This window comes from Struthio camelus, chromosome 21, assembly GCF_040807025.1.
Source record: "Struthio camelus isolate bStrCam1 chromosome 21, bStrCam1.hap1, whole genome shotgun sequence".
NCBI classification, from domain to species: Eukaryota; Metazoa; Chordata; class Aves; order Struthioniformes; family Struthionidae; genus Struthio; species Struthio camelus.
This window is the reverse complement of record NC_090962.1, coordinates 6264043-6285344: the sequence shown is the minus strand read 5'-3', so window position 1 is coordinate 6285344 and position 21302 is coordinate 6264043. Positions and strand designations below refer to the sequence as shown.

The 21302-nt window shown below is 52.5% G+C and overlaps 1 protein-coding gene across 4 annotated transcripts in view; it reads left to right on the top strand.

Moving 5' to 3' along the window:
* The window catches only part of CASZ1 (castor zinc finger 1), a 262426-nt gene that overhangs the window by 86817 nt on the left and 154307 nt on the right, over nucleotides 1–21302 (top strand). For all 4 annotated transcript variants that reach the window (XM_068915714.1, XM_068915715.1, XM_068915717.1 and 1 more), the window contains exon 2: nucleotides 9077–9220. The gene's annotated coding sequence lies outside the window, so the exon portion shown is untranslated. The remainder of the gene's footprint in view (nucleotides 1–9076; nucleotides 9221–21302) is intronic.

Below are 21302 nucleotides of genomic sequence, written 5' to 3'. Positions count from 1 at the left end.
GGGGAGGCTGGCCAGCAAGCAGGCAAGTGCACACAGAAATGATGCTGGAAGCCAAGGCTAGTCCTGCTGATGTGGCCCTTTCTCCTGCAGCGGATCATAAAATATGGCTCAAATTTTCATTACGGGCTCTATTGATTATCTTTTGGGACAGATGAATTATAGGGAACATTAAATTAAAAAAAAAAAAAGGGAAATATTTGAATGAGTTTGGGAGGTCGATGCCAGAAAGGCTGACGCACCAAGCCTTACCGGCACTTGCCTGCTTCGCGGGCCTGCTGGGCCCCAGGTCTCTGGAGTAGCTTCCTGCGTTGGCCCCTCGGGAAGGGGCCGCAGGGAATTCCCCCGTCCTGTCGGCTGCTGCTGGGGAGCAGTGGACTCTGCAGTGGCGGTGGGCAACGGTCAGGGACAGGCCAGGTTGAGAGGCGGTGGCTGGAGCACCTGGGTGCTGTTCCTGGGCCCTGCCTGATGCCTCGTGTTGTGGCCGTGCTGTGGTGTGGCCTTCGGGAGCCTCCAGTTAATCAGTCTCTGATTATACTGGACAAGTGGGGATAGCTTGGCGACTGGCTGCCTGCTGCCAAGAGAGTCTCAAATGAAAGGAGAAAACAAGGGTCTGTGAATGGGGAGAAGGCTGGGTCATTGCGTTTGGAGACAAATTCTGATCTGGTGTAAATACGTGGATGGAAGGCAATGGACTGTCCCCTCTTTATGCTAGGTTTGGATGTTTTTTCTGGGAAGATGACTCTCTGGGAGAATGAAGGGGGGGAATAATCCACATTGGAACCCCGTTTTTGTTACACTTCTTCATCCTTCATTTCTTTGGCAGGGTGGACCTGCAGACACTCTGCCCTCAGCTCTCAGAGCTGGTGACAGGTGAGTCTGTTTTTGCTTTGGCTGGATGAAGCTTCTTTTGATGATGAGAGATTACTTTCTGTAGTGACTAATAAAAGCAGCGATGGGCTCTGAAAAGTTTCGCTCCTTCCCTGCACCAAGAGAAACATCACAGCCCTCATAGCCCTTGCTCTGGACTGTACAGTCCCAGCCTTACCTGAACGCAGCTGTGTGCCGGTGCTGCGTGATCCTTAGCTGTGATTTGGCGCTGCTGACATCAACGTTATGGGGTAAAGCTGGGTTAATCCATGAGCCAGGAAACGGGGCTGTGCTCTTTAGCTGTTTTGTGCTGTGTAGCCCTGCTCTGGTCTCAGTGAATGGTGCTGGAATGGGGAGAAGTCAAGAAAGCTACAGCAGTACCAGTTGCTTTGATCAAATCTCTAGTACGTTGAGGGGTCTGGACTCTGCTCTCCAGGGTTCATTGAGTGCTGGAGGTGATACTTGATGTGGTGCATGGTCAGGGACCTTTGACACCAGGTAAGAGAAGCCACAGGACCAGATCATCTCCCCGTCCTGCGGCAGACTGCAGTCAAACCAGAGGAGGAGATGTCTGGCTTCTGGCTTGCTGTGGCCAGCTCTGGTTTTGAGGATGACCTGGGACTTTACTCTTTCTCTGGACTCTCTCTACGCCTGTTCAGCCCTTCCAGGTTGCATCAGGTGGCCCATGATGTTCTGGGTCAGGCTGCAGGAGATGTGTGGCAGGGCTTTGTCCTCTGCTGGCTTCTCTGACTGTGGATTTGGGTGGAGGAAGAGAGGGTTGGGAGGCCCAGTAGTGAGTTTGCCTCGTTCCAGAACCGATTTCCCTCGGTGCAGGTGAAATCCTGTAACAAGGAATATCCTTAATACTGTCAGCACGCTTTCTGCACCTGAAAGTGGGAAGAATGGGTGTAACCTCTTTTAAAAGCACCGTAGTTTAGAGCACTCTTTCTTTTCCCTGTGGTGATGGCAGGAGAGTCCAGGGGCAGACACTCAAGGGAGCTCGATGGCTTTAAAATCCCTTCTCCTCTCGTCATTTCTGGGTTGTTTTCTGGCGGTCAGGCTGGCAGCCAGCGCTCCTGAGGAATTCTCTGTTTTCTTTTCTGAGACTGAGAAGAATGCAGCCAGGGTCCCTCTGCAGCCACCGCCTTCACGCGCCACCTCGCAAGACAAACATCCCCCTCCCAAATACTTGCCTGCATCAAGACACAGGGTCCCACGTGGCCTGGGCAGATACCGGTCCTCCGCTCGCCCCGGCCTCCCCTGCCAGCTTTCCGTCTGGGGCCAGAGCGACCGTACGGGGCACCGTTTCTGCTTTGGAGACGTTTGCGTGTGCGTTGTGTTGGTGCCTTTAATTCACCCGCGCGCGCAGATTCATATTTGGCCAGTCACAGGGCCCTCTGGCAGGGAGTTTTGCCGGCGTAGCATCCGTGCCTGCCCGCGCGTGCTGCGTGCGTGCGTGCGCGTTAGCGGGCCTGAGCTGCCTCTCGCTTGCAGGAGCCCAAGCAGCGTAGGCGCGCGTGCCGGCTGGCTGCGTGCGAAACGCCTCGTGCGTCCGCCGGCGCGTTTGCGTGACGGCATCGCCGAAGCGCGAGCCTTCATCCCCGCGTGTTGGAGGTGTAGGTACCCGAGGAAGGGTCACCTTTCAGAGCGCTTAGCGCACGCTTGCGCGTAGGTGTCTCGCTTCCGCGCAGCTCTCGGCTGGCTGATTTCACAAGACACCCGCAAAGCTTTGGCTTCACCTGGGCCGATGCAAAGAGGTGGTGGTTTCCATGGCTCCCCGGCCTCGCTGTAGCGACACACCCTTTTTGTGTAAGCTGGCTCCCTGCAGTCGATTGTTTTTTGGCAAACAGCTTCATAAACTCCTCCAACAATTAAACTGGAAAGAAGAAGAAGAAAAAAAACAAACCCGAAAACGTGCGTTATGGAGTGAGACAGCAAACAGGTTGGCGCAACTCCCCCAGGGAGCTCTGTGCCCACCGGTTTTGGGACTAGCCCCGAGGCCGGGCAGACGGGGCAGGAGCCCCTTGCGCGCCTGCTGGACTTCGTTTTGGGAGGCGCCGAGGCGGCTCCAACCCACCAAACTGCAGCGAGCTAGCAAACATGAAGGAAAAGGTCATGTTATTCACTTTTATTTTTTCAGAGCTGCAACCCTCGCTCTCTCTGGGAGGGGAGGCAGCACAGATGCCAGCTCTGATTAATTTAAATATTTACCAATCCCATTTTTTTTAATTGTTGTATGTTTGCGCTCTGTTTGTGTCCCATAAAATACCTGGTGTTTTGGGCGTACCCCGTTTGCAGGGTGCATGAGATCATACTGAAAAAATGCAGTGAAAAACATTTTCATGCCACGACACATCAAATAGGATTTTGAATTAAGATGAGGATTTTTTTTTTTTCCTTTTTTATCTCCGAAGTTTGGGTGAAAGGGTTTTTTTTTTTTTTTATTTCTTTTAAAAATCCTTCTATTTAACTAAGAAGAAAACTTGCCATGGAAATGCCTGTAAAAGTTACTTTAGCCTTATCTCCCTGTGTCAATCAATGCAAGTAACTATTCGTGCCGGTCAAAGAGAAGTAGGCATCAGTGTGCGTTTCCGCGCTCTTCTCTGGAAGAGGGCTTGATCCAGCAGGTAGGCAGCAAGCAGGGGCCGACGTCTGGAGTCTGAAAGCCGGTGCCAGCTCGGAGCTGGCTGCGAGAGGAGGCAGCTCCTCTGCGCCCGTCGGTCTCGCTCGGAGGCGAGGGCTGCCTTTCGCCCTCTGCGCGGCCCGGGCTCGGGGCGCGTTGTGTCCGGAGCTGCCCGGCTGCTGCCGGAAAGCAGGCGGTGGCCTGTGGCGCTCCTCGCACTCCCATGGGAGTTCACCCCACCTCCTTGTATTTGTTTTGCGTACCCATTGGGTCAGACCCTGATCCCAGCTCCATCTGGGAAAGCGCAGAGCTGCTCTGTGTAAAATGGAGCATCTCCAGACCGAGCGGAGCAGCGCTGGGATCAGGATCCAGCCGCCTCCTTTCTCTGCTGGGTGGTTTGCCGGCCAGGCAGAGTTTGGCTCAAAGCGCAGATCTTTTTCTGGGGTTTTCTTGTTACTGTGCCTGTGAAATGCCACGGCTCCTGCTTCCCCACGCTGAAGAGCAGGCCTTGAAACTCGGCATGGGGAGAGGCTTCGGGGGCCGGGGGGAGGCAGTAAGGCTCACAGGCAGCTGGAAGTTGGTGCTGGATGGCAAACTAGCCACATGTCAGCTCTGGGACGCCGTGGGCACAGCCGCCGTGTTAAACGCCTGAAGGCTGCTAATGGGGCAGGGTAGGATGTGCAGACGCATCTCCGCTGGAAGGGGGATTTGGGCTGGTAGAATCTGAATGCGCTGTTCCTGCTCGGCGCTGGGGAAAGGAGAAGAGGAGGGGAAAGGTCTGGGTGGGTGTGCAGGGAGGGCAGCAGTTGTCCTCGCCTGGGCCGTTGGCCAGAATCTGAAATTGGACCTGTTACTTTTGAGGAATGTAGGGCAGCGGAGGAGAGATGTGCGAATGTGCATGGGGCTGTTGCTTCAGTGTCCTAGGAAAATGCCAGAGCGTAGGATGGCAAGGAGCAGTAATTACCACAGCTTCAGCTCCACCACTGCACTCTTTGATCACTTATTACTTTTCTATTCCTTCTGCTTCTTGCTGTAATTGTTACAAAATCTCTCAGCTTTGGGAGGGGTCCAGGACTCCAGGGCCCAATTGCATCTGCCCTGATTCAGAAAGTGGGTCATGCTGCTTGGTCTGGGAAGAAGATACTCATCTTGCTTAGCATGATATTTATTAGGAGATAGGGAAGGGAATGCAACCGCGCTGTTGCCTAGAAAATTGCTCTGGGGGGGGATGGCGAAGGACTTGTGAGGGCAGAGCACAGAAAGTTCTTGTGCACCCTGTGCCTGCTGAAGCCGTGCCACGTTCTCTGTGCCCGGGCGGCCTGTTCCCTCGCGGGTAGCTGGGGTTCGGGGAGATGGCAGGGTGATAGCGGACCTGGGGACGAGTAAGGGATCCGTAACTGCTCACTCAGCGCTCATCAGTTGCCAGGCAGTGATGGGCTCTTCACCTTCCTCCGAGTACAGGCGTGCAGGGAGGGGAAGACCACACTTGGTTTGCTCAGAGAGACATCCATTACCACAGCAGCGAGCAAAGACCTGAACTGGTTTAGTTTTGCTGCTGGGTGGGTGACCAGCTCTGCTCCTGCACCTCCTCCAAACGCACTTGTAACTCTTGCCATTCGATGTGCTGTATGGGACAGTCCCCTGAAAGGCAACAGCTCCCCGCTCATAGCAATTAGGAAATCGAGATCCAAAGCCTAGAGGCCTTTGCTGTGGGCTGTATCTATCTCTCACAGAGAGGAGAAAACTCAGTACAAGAAGCAGAAGATGATATGCCTGGTGTTACTCCAGCAGGGTCTCGCATTAGGGACTCTGCCGCAGACCGCCCTGCTCGTGGGGGGTAGAAAAGCTCAGCTGATCCTGCCAGTCTGGCTGGGCCTGTGCTGCTGCTTGCTGTGAAATCACCCTCAGGATTATCCAAAGGAAGAACTGGCAACTCCAGTAACTTGGAGGGCCGGATCCTCAACTAGTTTAAACTGGCATGACTTCACCGAAGCCGCTGAAACTGCACTGATTTTACACCCGGTGAGGAGCTAGTCCAGAATCTTCTAAGAGAAGAAGACAAAGGGGGCATGAAACAGAGTTTTGATAGAGCCCATTTACAAAGCACGGGGGCTTCTGAGCTGTCCCGAGTGGAGAGTGGGTCGGTGGGTCGGCGTTTCCTTGCGTCTTGGATGGCTTCAAAGGGCTCTGAATTCTTGTGGCTGTGAGGAGAGCCCAAGGGCAGCTCCCTTGGGAGGCCGGAGGGCTGGCATCTTTGCTTGCCCTTTGAACCCTGCATGTTGGCAGGGTTTGGGGAGACGGTCCAGCGTTGCCCTGCAAGCCTTTCCTGTTTGTGGCTTGTTAGCGGCAAAGGGGTCGGTGTTGACCGGCGCTTTTTGATTTGCCTCATCATGAACGCTGCGAGGGCTCGTTCTCATGGGCGCTCTAAGCTGGCCCGGGCTTTCCTTCACGTTCAGCACCGCTCGTGTCCCTCGTGGCATGCGACGCTGTTAGCCGAGGCAGGCTGAGCGCCGAGTCCTTAGCCTTCCCCGCTGGCGCCACAAGTTTTAGGTTCTCCGTGCTGGTGGGGTGCTGGAAGGAGGGCCTGCCTGCAAGGAAGGAGAACAGCCAGTGTCCGTGTGCCAAATGACCGCTCCATTCGACAGCGTTAAGCACGTGCCTCCAGAAACTGGAGGTTCCCTGAATGGAGGCTCATTTTGTTTTGCCAGGTCCACACATCACTCTTCCGTTGGGGGTATTATGGGATGCGGGTAAGAACATATGTCCCCGTATGTTTGCGAAGGAGGTTGTATGCTGTAGCGCCGGGGCTCTGAATTCCCTCCAGCCGCCCGGCACGCACTCACATCCTGGGTGGGACTGAACAGCTGTTTTAGCAACTCCCTGTGCAACAGTCCAGGACCGGAAGTGAAGAAGGGATAAAATATCCAACTGAAACTGCTGTAAGATATAATTACCTGAGCTGGAACCTGGCCAGGACACTAGGCATCCTGCATTGTCTCCTGGCATCCGAAGCGCCCGGCGTTGTGGGAGAGGTGGTCAGGACGGAGGAGCGACGTTGCTGGTGTGAGAGTAGGGCCCGCTCGCCTGGGGGCTGCGGGCTGAATGCCTCTGCGGGCATTCAGCGTAACGGCTTTTGAAGCCACTTGGTGCTTGTTTCCATGGTTGTTCTGTGCACGTACCATGGTGCCTATAAAATGCTCTTGGGAAACTACGATCTATGGATGGACGGCCCTGTCCTGATGCTTATTTGAATGCTCCTACTTTTCCATTTAAAAGAAGAGGAAAAAAAGAAATTTAAACCAAAAAGAAAAACAACAAGTTTAAAAAAAAAAACAAAGGAAATTGACTTCCCAAAAATTACACTAAGCTAACATTTGAGGCCTGGCACAAATCCATCACAGCCAGGAAACTCAGAATTAACCAGTGCACTCCCACGGCTGCCGGGAGGGGCTGCAGTCTGGCAGCACAGGCCGAAGCTGCAGAAAGCGGGGGCTCCGGGTTGCCTGTCCCTCACCGGGCTCTGAAGGGCCGCAGGAGGTGTTTGCATGCACCTCGAGTCTTGCAGAAAGTGGCATTAAATGCATGTGCGGCTTTGTGCTTTGGAGAGAGGGTTAATACCAGCCTCCTGGTGCTCAGATCTGACAGCTGATACCGGCACCTGACCAAGGCACGTTGCACCAGCGGAGGACTTTCCCCGTGGGCTCTATGTTGGTGGAGCAAAGTCGGAGTGATTGAGCAGGTACCTGCAAGCTGCTTCTGAGGAAGCCTGAGAATTTGAACCCTCCTTCAGGTTGCAAGTGAGGACAAAGTTAACTCTTCTTCGTTCCCGCTTGCACATGACGCAGCATGACATAAATCATTGTGATTGACAGCTTTGGTTCAGTTGGGGTTAGGGCAGAAGGAAAGGAGTCGCAGGTCAGGACGGGGGGACAGCGGTGGGGCTGTGCGAGGCAGCCGGCCACGGCGGGTCACCGGAAGAGGCTTCCAGCAGCAACAGTCGCTGGTATGGTGGGTCAGAGGTGACCGGAGCTGGCAGAGCGGGGTGCAGGGAGGCTTGCGAAACACCTGCTGCGCTCTCCTTGCCTTGGGCCGATGCTATCAGAGCCGTGTGTTTGTGAGCGCTCGTTTCACCCATCGGGCTGTGAAAAAGAAACAGGCTCCTGTACCTACTGCTGCAAAGAGCCTGGCACCGCTGAGAGAGCGGGACAAAGGTCCAGCCCCGCTTCTGCTGTTCCCAGACATGGTGGGTTGCCAGCCTGCTTTTGCTGTGAATTTTCACTGCATTGGCGTACTTCAGACAGAGGACTTCACGTCACGGCTTTGATAGCGGCTGATTTCAGGGGTTGGGGGAGGTAGGGATGTGTTAAGGCCAAAAATATTTACAGGTTTTGAAGTTGAAACGCAAACAGGAAAAGCCCTTTAAAAAGTGAGTGTAGTGGATATTCAAAACAGGGATTGCCATGGAAACGCCACAATATTTGCTTAAATTGACACAAAGGTTGCTGGTTGCAGGGTTCTGACTTCTTTGGCTCCATTTTCTTTGGCCCAGCACCTATCACAAATTGATCTCAACAGCCCTCTTTTGTTTTGCTTCTTTTATTCTTGTCTGATGGAAATTAAAAAAAAAAAAAACGACAACAAAAAACCATCCAGTCTAGAAATCCCACCTCCCAGAAGAGTCCAAAGCTTCTGAGCTTCTGTCAAACGTTCAAGCTAGGACATTTTTAATTTTGTAAGTAAGGTAAAAGTTCTTGTTCTTCTAATCTGGTGTATTTATCCATTTCCTCCAACACAGGAAATGGAAGGGAATTGTCTTAACTGACTTTGGAAAGTGGGGGAGAAGGGTGAAACCTGTTGCAGAGGTGGAAGTATACATCCAAGAAGAACAGGAAGGGAGGTGGGACTTTCGTTGTCCAGCTCTCGGACTGAAATTTGAGAGATTTCAGTTCCCGATTCTGCCACAGATTTGCGGAGTGACTTTTAACAAGTCACTTAATTACTGTGTGCCTCAGTAAGCTGGAAATAATAATTCTTCCTTTGTCTCGTCTGGTTATATTTGTAATGTCTTTGGGACTAGGGAATTACATTTGGTGTGGGGGTGTACAAGATTGACGACAGAGCTCTATTGTACTGGTAGCTGTAATGCAAACACAAGCGAATGATCCCCCCACCCCGCCAAAGGAGGGATGGCATCGTGATCTTACATGTGCAGAAATGCTCAGCTGGCGACAGCGGGGAGCTCTTTGCGATAAATGGCGTAGTGCTGTAGGCTTCTGCTTCTCATTGGCCTGGGCTTTTCTTGGGGGAAAGTTAAGTGTGTGGCGCACTGGATGGTCACCGAGGGGGTTTGTACCCTGACCTTTTGAGTTGTTAGTATCACAAATGGCAGAAAAGGGGATTGGGATGCAGTGTGTTTGGCAAGGTCTGGAACGCCTTGCCTTGCTGGGCTGTTGTGTGTGACCGAGGGCTGAAGTCTGTGGGTGGCTGTGGCATTTGAGGCCAGCGTCACTGCTTGTGCTCGTGATTCACCTGGGCTCTTGTAGCGCTCAGTAAGTAATATTCACTTCCTTTTGAACCTCTCCTCAGGGCAAAGAGACTTCACCAAGTGAAGGGAACTCATCAGATTCACACTGTCTTCACCTGAGACCACCTCCAAAACAAAGATCCTGACTTCTCTCCTGGCTTTGTACTTTGGAATGGACCTTGAAACCTGTGACTCCTCAATGCAAGGTACTCGCTTTAATTCTGTGATCAATCCCTCTGCTCTGAAGTAGAACTGGACTGATTTGGGCTCTCTAGAGCATCCAGTCAAGTCCCCAGGGAATGTCTCTCTAGCCTATGAAGTTTAGAAGAGCTGTTGGAAGTCAGCGTTTGGGTCATGAATGCATGCTGGGGTGTTGGTTTGTCTTGGGCTGGCTTACAAGTAGGACTGGGTCTGTATCATGTGCCTGGCGTTGCTGCCCATTTCAGCACCTCCTGGACACAGCAAAGAGTTGGTTTGAATAGCTCCCCATCTTAGTCATCTTTTTCAAAATGGGCTAGTGTTCAGTGTTAGCGATTAGCAAAGCGGTGTGCCTGAACAGGCGGCCAAGGGAGTCCCCTGGGTGAGTTCTGAGTGGGGCAGTTTCTGATTGACTTGCGTCACAAAGATGAGGAGTTTTAAAATGTCTGTGGTCTTGGTGGGAAACTCAGCATGGTTGTGAGGGGGTGGGACTCTGCTTTTCTAAAAGCCATTTTACTTTCTTCACTGCTTGACTCCCATCACAGCTTCTCTACAAAGAAAGGTATGGCACAGCATGACCCAGAGGAGAGCAACTGTAGGATAACAGTGGGATAAAGTATCTCTTCCTGATGGTTGGGGGGTTGGGAACTACCCTGGAGGCACTGCCATACTGCTTCAGGTAGGAGGGGCTGAGGATCCTGGCGGTGCCTGGGCTATGTATGATGCTGTTATGTCTAATCTGTAGGAGGTGGAGGTTTTGTTAGGGGGTATCTCCATACTGTGTTGACACCATTAGATGATGGTGATGTCTGAATGAAGATAAGCATCCTGAAGTGCATCCTGAAGTTGCTCTAGCTTTTGCTGCTTCTGTGCCACAGATAATACTGTGGGAAAGCAACGTATCCAAAGCTGTTCTGAGGCACAGATTCAGCTGAGACAGGGCCATGCTGGTGCAGCTTGAGAACCTGAACTTAGAAGAACCAGGGTGGAGGGACAGTATTGGCTCAGGAAGAGGGAAGAAGGGGAAAGTCATGGGGCTGGTCTAGGGCTTCAGCTATCGCTGTCCATCCTTGGCTGTGTGTGGCAGGAAGGAATTTACTCATGTTCTGGGTGCCTTACCTTAAAGAGCAACAGCCGTGATCCTCTAAGACTCAGCAGGGCTTAGTTCTTGCCATGTGCTCAGAACCTGCAGAACTGAGTGCTTTCAGTAAATCTGCCAGTAAAGTGTGCTTTGGGATGGGATATGGGTGAACAGTGCCTTCCCACACCTTCCCAGCGCTCAAACTCCTCCAGGGTCTGGCATGCTTTATTTGGAGAGGCTGGTTTTGAACTATTAGCGAAGGGAACTCTGGCCCTTATCCCTGCATGAGCTGCTGAAGCGCCTGTGTGCCCTTTCCAAGCAGAGGCAAGCGCCCTCCTGGGGCTCCAGAGGTGAGAGGGCTTGCCTAATCCGAGCTCTGCTGAAGGGAGCACGCTGCTGGAACAAGAGGGAGCCTTGAGATTTTACCAATAAGACCCAGATTCTCAGATTTGACTGCAGCAGGTGAATCTGCTGCCACACATCCTTAATTTATCTCCAGAGGCACAAAATCAAGGGGAAAAGCTCTGCTGCGGAAGCTGCTCTGTAGTCTTTGGGTCCATTTTTTCAGCAGGGGGACCTTTTCCAGTGATGGCTCTCACAGCTTTCTGCTTGTGCGACTCCTGGCACTGAAGCCCTGGAGGTCTGTCTGGCACAGACCTGGAATGAGCAGTTCCTCTGAGACGAGAAGGCAGGAGGAGGAGACTGATACATCAGGAATTCCTTAAGCGCTTGGGTTCAGGTGCTTGCAGATCAGTAATCCCTTTCTGATGTTTGTCGTCTTCTCCTAGCACCTACCGGGTGCTTTGTCTGTGCAAAGTTGAGTGTCCTTTGGGGGCTATTTTCTAAGGGACAGAAGCGCATTAGAGACAGTTGAAATATTTCCCTGGACTCCAGCTGTTTTCTGAGGTTCTCCTAGTTTTACAAGCATCCCTTCAGTGAAGGGAGATAGATGCCTTTAGCCTTTCAGGCGTGTGGCTTTGCGATCGCTTGTGCTCTGGACTAGGAATCCCTGTGTTCCAGACTTGAGCCCTGGAGCGAGTTATATGGTTTCTACTTGGAAAACAAGCTCAATTTACTTTGGGCTACAGAGGCTGCTTGCACGTTCTCCAGAGCCCATCCCTAGGCTGTGATTGCAGTTTCACTTTCTGTTTATAGGCACAAGCTGGCTGTTTAGTCCTGGAGCTATAAGGGTTGGACGGATTTTTCTTGTTCAGTTGATGATGTTATGCAGAAAAAAATCTAGATATATATGTGGAAAACGATTAGAAATCCCTGCTTTGTTTTTGTTTGAATTTGCAAAATATTTCCCCGTGCTTCAATCCTAAAGTAAACCTAAATTTGGGGGTGAACCGAGATTGACTGCATTATTTTGCTAGGATCCTTGAGATCGCGGCGTAGGTATGACGGCGAATGAAGCGAGGGGGGAACGCTGCCTTCCTCAGAAGTGCAGCCGGGCCCAGCCCAGCAGTCCCCGACGGCTCAGATCCCGAGCTGGGCTGGGGAATATGAAACAGCCTTGCAAAATCGTTGTGGAAATTTACCCGCCTGTGTATGAAATCAACTTGCCTGCCTTTGCCAGGAGGAGTTTAACTTGCCCATTAAAATATACATCTATTTATGTATTACTTGTTCTGTGAGAGAAAATTTTCCCAGGCAGTTACAAAACTCAGTCTAGACTGTAACATGTGGCATCTGGTGGTAACATGCCATATACATATATCTGAATACAGTATCTACTGTATCATCCTGGTTGGGAGTTAATGGCACATATCTGGATTACAGCGAGGTCTTTCCATTTACAGCACGCTCTCCCTGGATGAAAGTTTGGCCTGGTTCCTGCCTGCACTGGTCTGAATGGGGCTCTACTCCTCCTGCTTCCATGCAGATGAGGCAAGGCGGGTATTTCCATACTGCCTGTTCTGACCTGTGGCCCCACGGTCCACCTAGGCTGGAGGCAGTAGTTCTCGGGCAGAGCTCTTCCGGTATGGCTGAGTAGAGGAGAGGGAAGATGTTAAAAGCCTGTCTGGGATAAGAGCAGGGTTGTCACATCCATCTGCTCAGGCCCTGACGAGCAGCTGATCCATATTGTTAACATATTGCCTGCCATATGGGCTAGCTCAGCTCTCCAGGAACGCTTGGGAGACCTGACCTCTAGTGTGACAAGATGTGAGCATGAAGGACGGGTTGACAACAGCCCTTGGGTCTTGGAGTGTGAAACCATGTTTCAGCCACTTCCGCTGCCTTTCCCTGCGCTCACTCACACACTGTCTCTCCCTGCTTCTCTCCTGCTCTCCTTTCTCTCTGAGGGTTTTTTCCTCCCTCCTCTGTTTTCCGCATCCCTGGTCTGCGCTAGATCAATGACCTTCACTCATAACCAGAGTGGACAGTTCTGACTCCCTCCCCCGGGCCTTCGATCAGATGTTTGGTTGGCGGCTGTGGAAAGCTGAATGGGGGGAAGTCAAAGGAGGGGAAAGAGTATCATGTGCTCAGCAGGTCTGATAACCATCCTTACCATAGCTGATCCTGCAATGGGACTGAGGCCAGATCCAGTAAGGTCCTTAGCACCTCCTGTTCGTTTGAGTGATGAGGGATGCTAATATGGCATCATCAATATGATTGAAGGCCAGGTCTGGCTGAGGAATCTGAGCAGGCTGAAAGGCTCAGAGGTTCAAGGGAGGGCCCTGATGCCAGTGTTCGAAGAAGGAACGTTTATAAGGCTCTTGAGGGGTGCACAAGGACTGTGGTTTGAACCTAAAGTTAAGCATAGCTGCAAGCCCTTCAAAAACCCCTGCTGTGTCAAGCACCTAGTGATTTTGCGCCTACAGCGGCCCACATGAGGGGGAACTAGTTGTCTAAGGAGCAAAAGCTAGCCAGAGGTTTCCAGGCAATGGGGCAGTCCTCTGAGCGGGAATCTGCCCAACTGCCGAAGGAGCTCTGTGTGCAGACAGCTCTAGTGTGGGGAGATGCTTGCACAGAGCTCACGGGTATGGATGTGCTGAAGAGCAGCTTAGCCCTTTAGGGTGCTTAGGTGCTTAGGCAAGTGCCAACAGTTGCCTGGCGGACTGTCACATAGCAGAGCCAGTCTGCTCCAAAAACTCAGATGGAAGAGGGATGTTCAGTACTGGAGGGGACAGGACTGGGCCAGGCCTGCATTAATTCATACCTTGCTTTCCCAGCTGCCTTCAGTCATTCCTCTGACCTTGCGGTGCTCTCAGTCTCCTAGAGCCGTTGGTGGTGATGATGTCCATCTCTTTCTCATGGATTCTGCCTTCACACTTCAAATTATGGAGGTGAAATCCTGGCACTATTAAAGCGAGGATGAGTTTTGTCATAAACAACCTCATTGGAGTCAGGATTTCAGCCTTGGTTCCTCAGAAGAGATTCTGTTTCCCAATCTTTCTTACCCGTCAGCATTGTCAGAGCAGGCTCCTCAAGGCAGGGCTTGTTTGTCTCTTAGTCTCCCCAAGTAAGGATCGTCTTTTTACTTTTTTTAAATGCAGGGACTGTGAAAATCAGTACCTTCAAAAATTCTGTCATTTCGCCCTGCTGCTCTTCTTAAAGGTTTTAGACTGTTTTAGGAGCTTCATTGCTCTCCTTCCCCATATACCTGCAATTGCAATGAACATTACTAGTGTTTATTTGTACAGAGAGGAGCCCACTGAGGTATTGCAAAATAAAACAGTGATGAGTCTTGGTTTATTTACTCAAGCTTCAGTGATGTAACAAACCTGATTTTATGCTAATAATGACTCAGAAGCAGAGTTGGGAGGAGAAGCCTGATCTCCTGATTCCTTTAGCCATCTGACATTATTTTTTCCTGCTCTTGCTAGATGCGGTGGCAGATCTCAGCTGTGATGCAGGCAGTGATACTGTGGTACCCTCATGAAACAACTGTCTACAAGAAAAGATTAATAGTGCTCAGCTAGTTTGCTAGATTCCACTAGACGTTTAGGAATATGTTCAAGTCTGGTCTAGAAAGCTTGGAAACATTTCTGGTCTCTGCTAGGCACGGTACGGGGGGCCGTCAGGCAGTCAGGAAGGTGTCCAGCATGAGCAGCAGGGACGCTGACCTGCTGGAGTTCCTCAGGGAGACCTGGCTCGAAAGCACTTGGAGCACTCAGTGCTAAGTATGCACATGAGTGTTCGAGGCAGATGCATGTTCAAAATGCAGTTCTTGGAAATCTTTTGATAAAAACAAAAAATTTGAAAAATGAACAAATACTGTAAAGTAAATGTGATCTCTTCTCTGACGCCTTCCACTGGGGATTCATTCCAGAGCTAGTTTTCAGCCTGTGGGACAGTACTGGAAGTAAGGCTTATCTCACTACTTGAGGTGAATATGGAAAGGCTGTTTTAGCGTATTGCTTCTGACAAATTCTGTGTTAATGCTGGGGCTTTTTTGTTGTTGCTGCAGTTATATATTAACCATTAAAAGCCACAGGTAAGCCATCTGCTGATGTAAAGCAGCAAAGCTGCATTTTCAGCCAGCAGAACTATTCTGTTTTTTGCCAGGGCAGTTTTATGATCTGTCCCAGTGTCTTTCTTGTGATTCTTGCTAAGTTTGTCTTAGCTGTACATTAATAGGACATAGAGAAAACGGGAGAGGACAAAGGAAGGTGAGTTTGAAAGTAAAATGAGAAAACAGTATTGCTAGGCTTGTCCTTTCAAAAGTCAAAAACTACTCCCTACCCCAATTATTAAGCTTAGTAATACCAAGGTTTCTATGTGTTTCCGATGCGCACAGATCACATTTCAGATTGCTCTGCCCTGTTACTGGGAGAGCAAAGGGAGCAGAGGGAGAGATAGCACTATACCTATACTGTTGTACAAAACAAAAATCTTATGCAACTTCCAAGATCTCAGGCTTTAAGAAAAACACTAAGCATTGCAAGGTTGACAAGAGCTGGCACATGGAAACAATTCCTACTTGATTACCGTGTCCCTGAAGTGTGCTGACCTAGAGAACAGCCTACTCGGGAACCCGCTTGCCATCCTCCCTCTTCGGGGCTAGTTAGAACAGGAGCTGAACTCAGCTGCCCCCAAGGCCAGGAATGTTTTTGCGGACTTGTTTTACCTGGGACCAGGTCGGCAGTGGAGCGCTGCGGGTCCTATTCTGAGCTGGTCAGACAGTGATGGGGGGAGAGTTTCCCCCCGCTTTGGAACGAGATGTACCCACATAGGGCCCGAATAAGGGAAAGGGACCACTGCGGGTGCACACTGGGAGCACCGAATTCCCAGCCTTTTGGGCCACGCTTGGACAATCCAGACCGTGCTCCCCTTGCGGAGCTGCCTCCCACCCCTCTCCCAGCTGCAGAGGGCACTGACAGTGCTTCTCTTTGTGTCCTGAAGCTATCGCCTCTGCCCCACAGCCCCGTGTCCGCTTTGCTAGTGCGGGCGATGGTGGAGGGGAGACGCCACCAAATCAGCCACCTGGCAGCTCCTGGCTCTTTCTGTGAACTCTGCCACACTGTCCTCGCTTTACCCTATCCTCTCCTAAGCACTTCTTGCTCATTCCCCTGTGCCACTTTTTATGGGTTCGCCGGAAAGGAAAGGAGATTTCTCTTTCCCTTGTTTGCTTCACTCCATTACTCCCATCTGTTCATCCAGGCCCTCGGTCCCTTTGTTTTTCAGAGTCCTGCGGCTCTGAGCTCTCTATTTGCTCTCTGGGATGCTCTTAGGGACAAGGCTGGTGTGGGAAGGAGGTCTGGTTCACAGGCCAGCACGAGGGGTGGGGGGAATGCACCTCTTCAAATTAATCAGTTTGCTCCTCCAGAAATGCTAATGGGGGAAAAGCAATTAAAGCAGCCTGTTTTTTATTAAGTAATCTCTGTTAAGAGCTTGTAATGAAGTTTAGTGCCGTAGTGACTCGATATTTCAGCTTCACCGGTTTGAGTCAAAACAATCCAAAGTGGGAAGGGAGTGAGAAGGTGAGCTGCTCCCCGGCGTCGGTCGCACTAAGACTCTTGTTGAAGCGAGCTGTTGCAGGCTTTCCGGTAGTGAGACCAGTAGTGAGACGTGTGAGACCCCTCGCTCCTTATTTCTGCCCTGGAGGGCTGGACTGCATAGGCGAGGGGCCTTTAAAACCTGCACACTCAAACTGCATGGCTTCCTGTGGTCCAAGGTGCCTGCTCGCGGAGTGGGGATAACCACGGCCCCTTGTCTCAGCTGCTGGCCTGCGCCGCGCGTTTCTTGGGATAGTTGCAAAGACCGAGTTTTCCATAGGGAGCAACGCGTGGGAGAGAGACAGCAAGGGGCAGAGAGGAGCTGTGAGACCCTCCTACCGAGTGTCGACTGCCTCTGAACAGGTTCCTAAAGTCTGTCCGACATCTGGAAAAGTTTTAAATGCCGCAGAGCGGGAGGAGGGAGCGGTGCCCGCCGGTCCCGACCTGCGCACCTCCAGGCCTGTGCTCCCTCAGCACGCCCGGGAGCCGAGTGGCGATCGGCTGGGGGGATGCAAGCAGCCGTGACAGTGTCCTGTCTCCTCCTCCCACCCCAGGAGAAGGCAAGGGGAGAAAAAAGGGACAATATCTCTTTAAACAACTACATGCCAAGCCTTTGCCGTCCTGTTTTATCTGAAGTCCAACCGCATGTTGTTCCAGGGCCGATCCGCTTTAGCTAATTAATAATCTGACAGGAGCCACCCAAGGGATTAGCTGCTGAGACGAGCTAGACCAAACCCCCAGCAAATGAGCCCCGCGCTCCCTGGGGACTCGGAGGTGACTTTGGGGGGCAGGGGGCTGCACCACGTGCAGAAGGGTGACGAGGCCCTGAAGGGGATTTATGGCATCTGGGAGGGTGAAGGGGGAGGCAAGGGGTTACAATTTATGAGATGTAAACTAATAAATCAGTTAGTTGAGGAGGGGAGAGGGGGAGCACCAAATTAAAAGATAACGTCTTAAAGGAGCAGTGTAAATTTATGGCGCTGCCTGTGGCAGGGGACCGATGGGACCCCAGGAGGCTTCCCAGTGCAGACCAGTTGTACTGGGCCTGACTGCTTGGGAGAGATGAAGGAGGCAGCGAGCCAAAAGAAAAAAGGGTGCTGGTGGGGAGGGAGGGAAGAGAAATGCATCTTTGCACAGTTTATACCCATGATGGGTTGTTTTTTGTGGCAGAGGCCTGGTAGGCTGAAGGAGGGCAGGAGGCCGCCTCCTGCGATCGCAGGAGACGGGCGCTCTGGGCAGTTCCAGCGCCCCTGCCTGGGACGGGTGGTGGGGAGCGGGTGCCTGATGATCCTCGGCGCTTGGCTTCCAGCCCTCTTTACTTCAGTACTCTGCTGGCTTTGCTGTGGTGTCCTGCTTAAAGGCTTTCTGGAAGGAGCGTGCGGAGGTTTAGCTGGAGAAGACGGACCATTTTTGGCTCTGAGAGCTCCTGAGACTCCCAGTTAAGCCCTTTTTCCGTGAAGGCAGCGTGGCATTAGCAGTGCATCTCCCGCTGGTGTTCGCAGCACGCAGCCGTGCTCTTTTGCTAGAAGTTCAGGCAGAGCGCTGAGGAGCTACTTCCTCCAAATACAGGGTGCGAGACAGCAGGGAGCGGCGGCTACGGCTAGGATATGAGATCGTGTGTCTGCACGGGATAGTCTGTGCTTGCGTCTGTGCTCGTCACAGGACCTTCAGTGATGGAAACAGCCCGTGCTTCGCGACCTTCCCCACACTCTCTGTCCTTAGATCCCTCGGCCGCCCCAGCTGAGGTCCAGGCGCTCCCTGGTCTAGACGCTGGGTCTGATATAAAGGTCCTGAACTGAAATCATTCGTAGGTTGTCTGGGAGATGGGGCAAGGACCCCTACTTTGTGCTGAGGTCTGTGGGAAGCTGCTGGCTGTCGTGTGCGCCACCTCTTTGTTTCCCTATCTGTTCAATGAGAGTGGGTCTACTTGGAGCAAGACGAGTTGCTATTAGCAGAGCTGTCTGAAGGCAGAAAGTAGTATATTTTCTTCTCCGGCTTTGCCTTCTTCAGGCAGGCGACGACTGGATTTGGGGTTTGCTCCGGAGGCAGGTGTTTCGTTTTGTTCTGGAGGCTTGCGGAGGTCTGGGATTTGCTGCTGGACCATTTTGAATTCTCTTCTGGTCCTCATGTTGGGAGCTGTCTGTCTGGTGGGCAGGGTAGCAGCCTTGGGCATAGGTTTTCCCTTGCCTCTTCCGCTGCCCAGTCCCATAAACTTTGGTGTTGCCTTTCCAGACTGGTCTCTTCTGGTGCCTTGAAATCTCTCCTGGGCAGAGGTTCCTTCTGAGCGCATGCCGAGGCCTCAGCTCTCTCTGGGGGTGGCTGTAATGCAAATGGTAATGCCAGGTGGGATTTCCAAAAGCCTTCTTAGGGAGATTTGTAATCCCTGCCCCACGACGGTGCTAGACACAAGCTAATGGAGAGGGACCTGTACGAGGTCTCCCAGCAGACTGGAACAACCCTCTGAACCCTTGCCAGAGGCCGAGCTTTCGACATTGTTCCCTGCAAGGGCAGGAGACTTTTTTTTTTCCCCCCCCTTTCCCTCCATCCCCGCTTAGCCTGCGCCAGACCCAGGGCAGCGCGGCCCCTTTCCTGCCCGGGGCCTGGCAGCGAGGCTGCGGAGCAGCGGGCGGCCCGAGGAACGGGGGCGAGCTGCTCCCGCCCCGCAGCGCCCCAGGGCCCGGAGGCGGCCCGGCGCGAGCCGCCAGCAGCTCCCAGGTGGTCGCTGGGCGACGCCTCTTTGCTGAAGGGGTCCTGGGCTCATGCGGGAGCTGCCCTGCGGCAGCTGAGCACAGAGCCTGCACGTTGCTCTTCCAGTGGGGCGACTGCATTAAGCAAACGAAACTCATCTGACTTCTTCTTTTACATATCTCCGTCTAGAGAGCTACCTTGCAGCTTGCCAGCTCCCCAATATAGGCATCTTGGGCTGTGGCTGCTTCTTGCTGGGATCTCAAAAGGCAGGGAGTTGAGGGGGCAGCAGTCCCGTGTCTTGCTGGAGCTGAACTGTGATGCTGCGCCGCCATCCTTTCCTGGCAGCTTTGGTAGGCGCTAGCTGGGACCTGGGCTCCCAGAGCGGTCTACAGCACCTGCAAACTTCCCTCTCTACCCTCCTGCCAGCTGCCGGTGCTGCACCGTCCCGTCCCGTCCCGTCCCGTCCCTCCTCATGCTGCTGCGCTCCTGCAGAGCCTTGTGGTGGGAGCGCGCGCGCGGAGGCTCTTCCGGAGGCTGGGCTGGCAGTCGCCCCGTCGCAGCCTCTCATACACACAGCCGCGGTTTGGCCTCCCTCCTGCAAAGCTGCCAGTGGCCCACGCTGCCTCCTGACCAACATCATTAGTGCGGGTATTTATATTTCATTAACAACATTAAGCCAAAATGGTATTAAAAGCAACACCAATGATAAATAGCTTATTAATAAACAGGGAACCGGCTGCACCACGCGCAAATTCAATCCCTTCCTAAACGTGTCTCCTACCACTAAAACCAGCCATTTAACTCCTGCTATCCTGGTAGAAATTGAAGGATGCTTTCGGGGAAGATGGGAAGCAAATAAAAGCAGGGCACGGGGGGGTTACGGCATACTACAGTTTGGTTCTTATTGAGGCGCCTGGCGGGGATGGGGAGAAGGCGCAGAGCTCTCAAAGCGCCTCTTCGTTCTGGGTGGCATGCTTTTGGTTCCCAGTGTGTTTCTAGCGTAATTTCTGTCGTGTTGAAACAGCAATAGTATAGAGAGCGTGATATAACAAAGCAGAGAGGCTTGAGATCCAAGTGAGTGTCTACCTTTGGTTTTTACTGTCCTCTGCCCTGTTTCCCCCCCCACATTCACAGGCTCCAGCGGTACCGTCAGCAGCTGCCACCAGCACAGACTCCCTCGCCTGCACCGAACCCGGTCTCTCCCAGTGATCTCTGAGGACAGCCAGCCCTGTCCTCCTTCCTCCCTGGGTTGTTTATTCTAGGGATTAAGAATGTTAAAAATGTGGCTTTTCTTGTAAGCTTGTCAGTCAGTTTATTATTTTTATTTTTTGTTTTTGTTTTTGTTTGCCCCCAACTCCTTATTCTCTGAAATGACTTCCCATGCTCCTGCCCCACCCCAAGTACAAAGGCTCTTTTATTGCTCTTCCTGCTCCTTCTTTCAGCAGCAAATTAATTGCCTCAGAAACTTGGATGACTTTGGAGTCTGAGGCCCCCTCTCAAGCCACCTCTGGGTTTCTCAGAGGAGAGGTTCCCCTCTCTAAGCACAAGGTGTTCGCTTGCCCAGTGGGGAGGACGTGGTGGAGAGCTCTGCTCTTGCTCTTGCTCCTGATCCTGCCACGCAGTGCAAGCGGCTGCCTCCCTTGCATGCGGACACACTCCCCTGTCCCCGTGGCATGCTCGTCTCCCAACTCACCCACATGCGGTGCACATCGGTAGCTTGTGCAACCTGCACCGAACACGGCGAGTGTGTAACCTCCCGTGCGCTCCCTGGAGACAGCAGCTGCAGGTGCTGGGCGTGCTCCCGCTCCCTGCCCAGGCGTGCTGTGCACGCAGCTCCCAGGTACGGGCACAACTTTCCCTGCTGGCAGAAGTGGACAGTTGGCCGTGCTCATGTGGATTGCTCTGACCGCACACACCTGCGCGGCTTAGGTTGCAGTGACTGTAGGTACAATGCACTAACTTTGTGGTGTCCCTGCTGTGGGCCGGATTGCTCGGTTTTCAGCTTGCATCGTGCAAGGGCTTTATACGAATGAGCAGGCTCCACCAAGCAGCCAGACCTCCTCCCTAGCCTGACCCCATACCTGGATGGCAGACCTGGCTTGTGACCAGTGCAGCATTTGGCATCATTTTCTGCACTTAAGTTCCTAGCGCTAGAGCACAGCGGTGGTCCTGAAGTTAGGATCTGAGCTCCAGCCGGCGTCTTTCTTCCTCCTCTCCTAGTCCTTAGGTCCTTCCGTTACAGGCCAGGCAGAGGATGGATGGGAAGGGAGCGCAAGAAGGTTACACAGCAGGCTGGACTCATCTCTCTGACTTAGGTATTGCATGTGCTCCCACAAGGAGGAGAGCAACTTGCCCAGCAAGGGTGTTTTATAGGTCTGT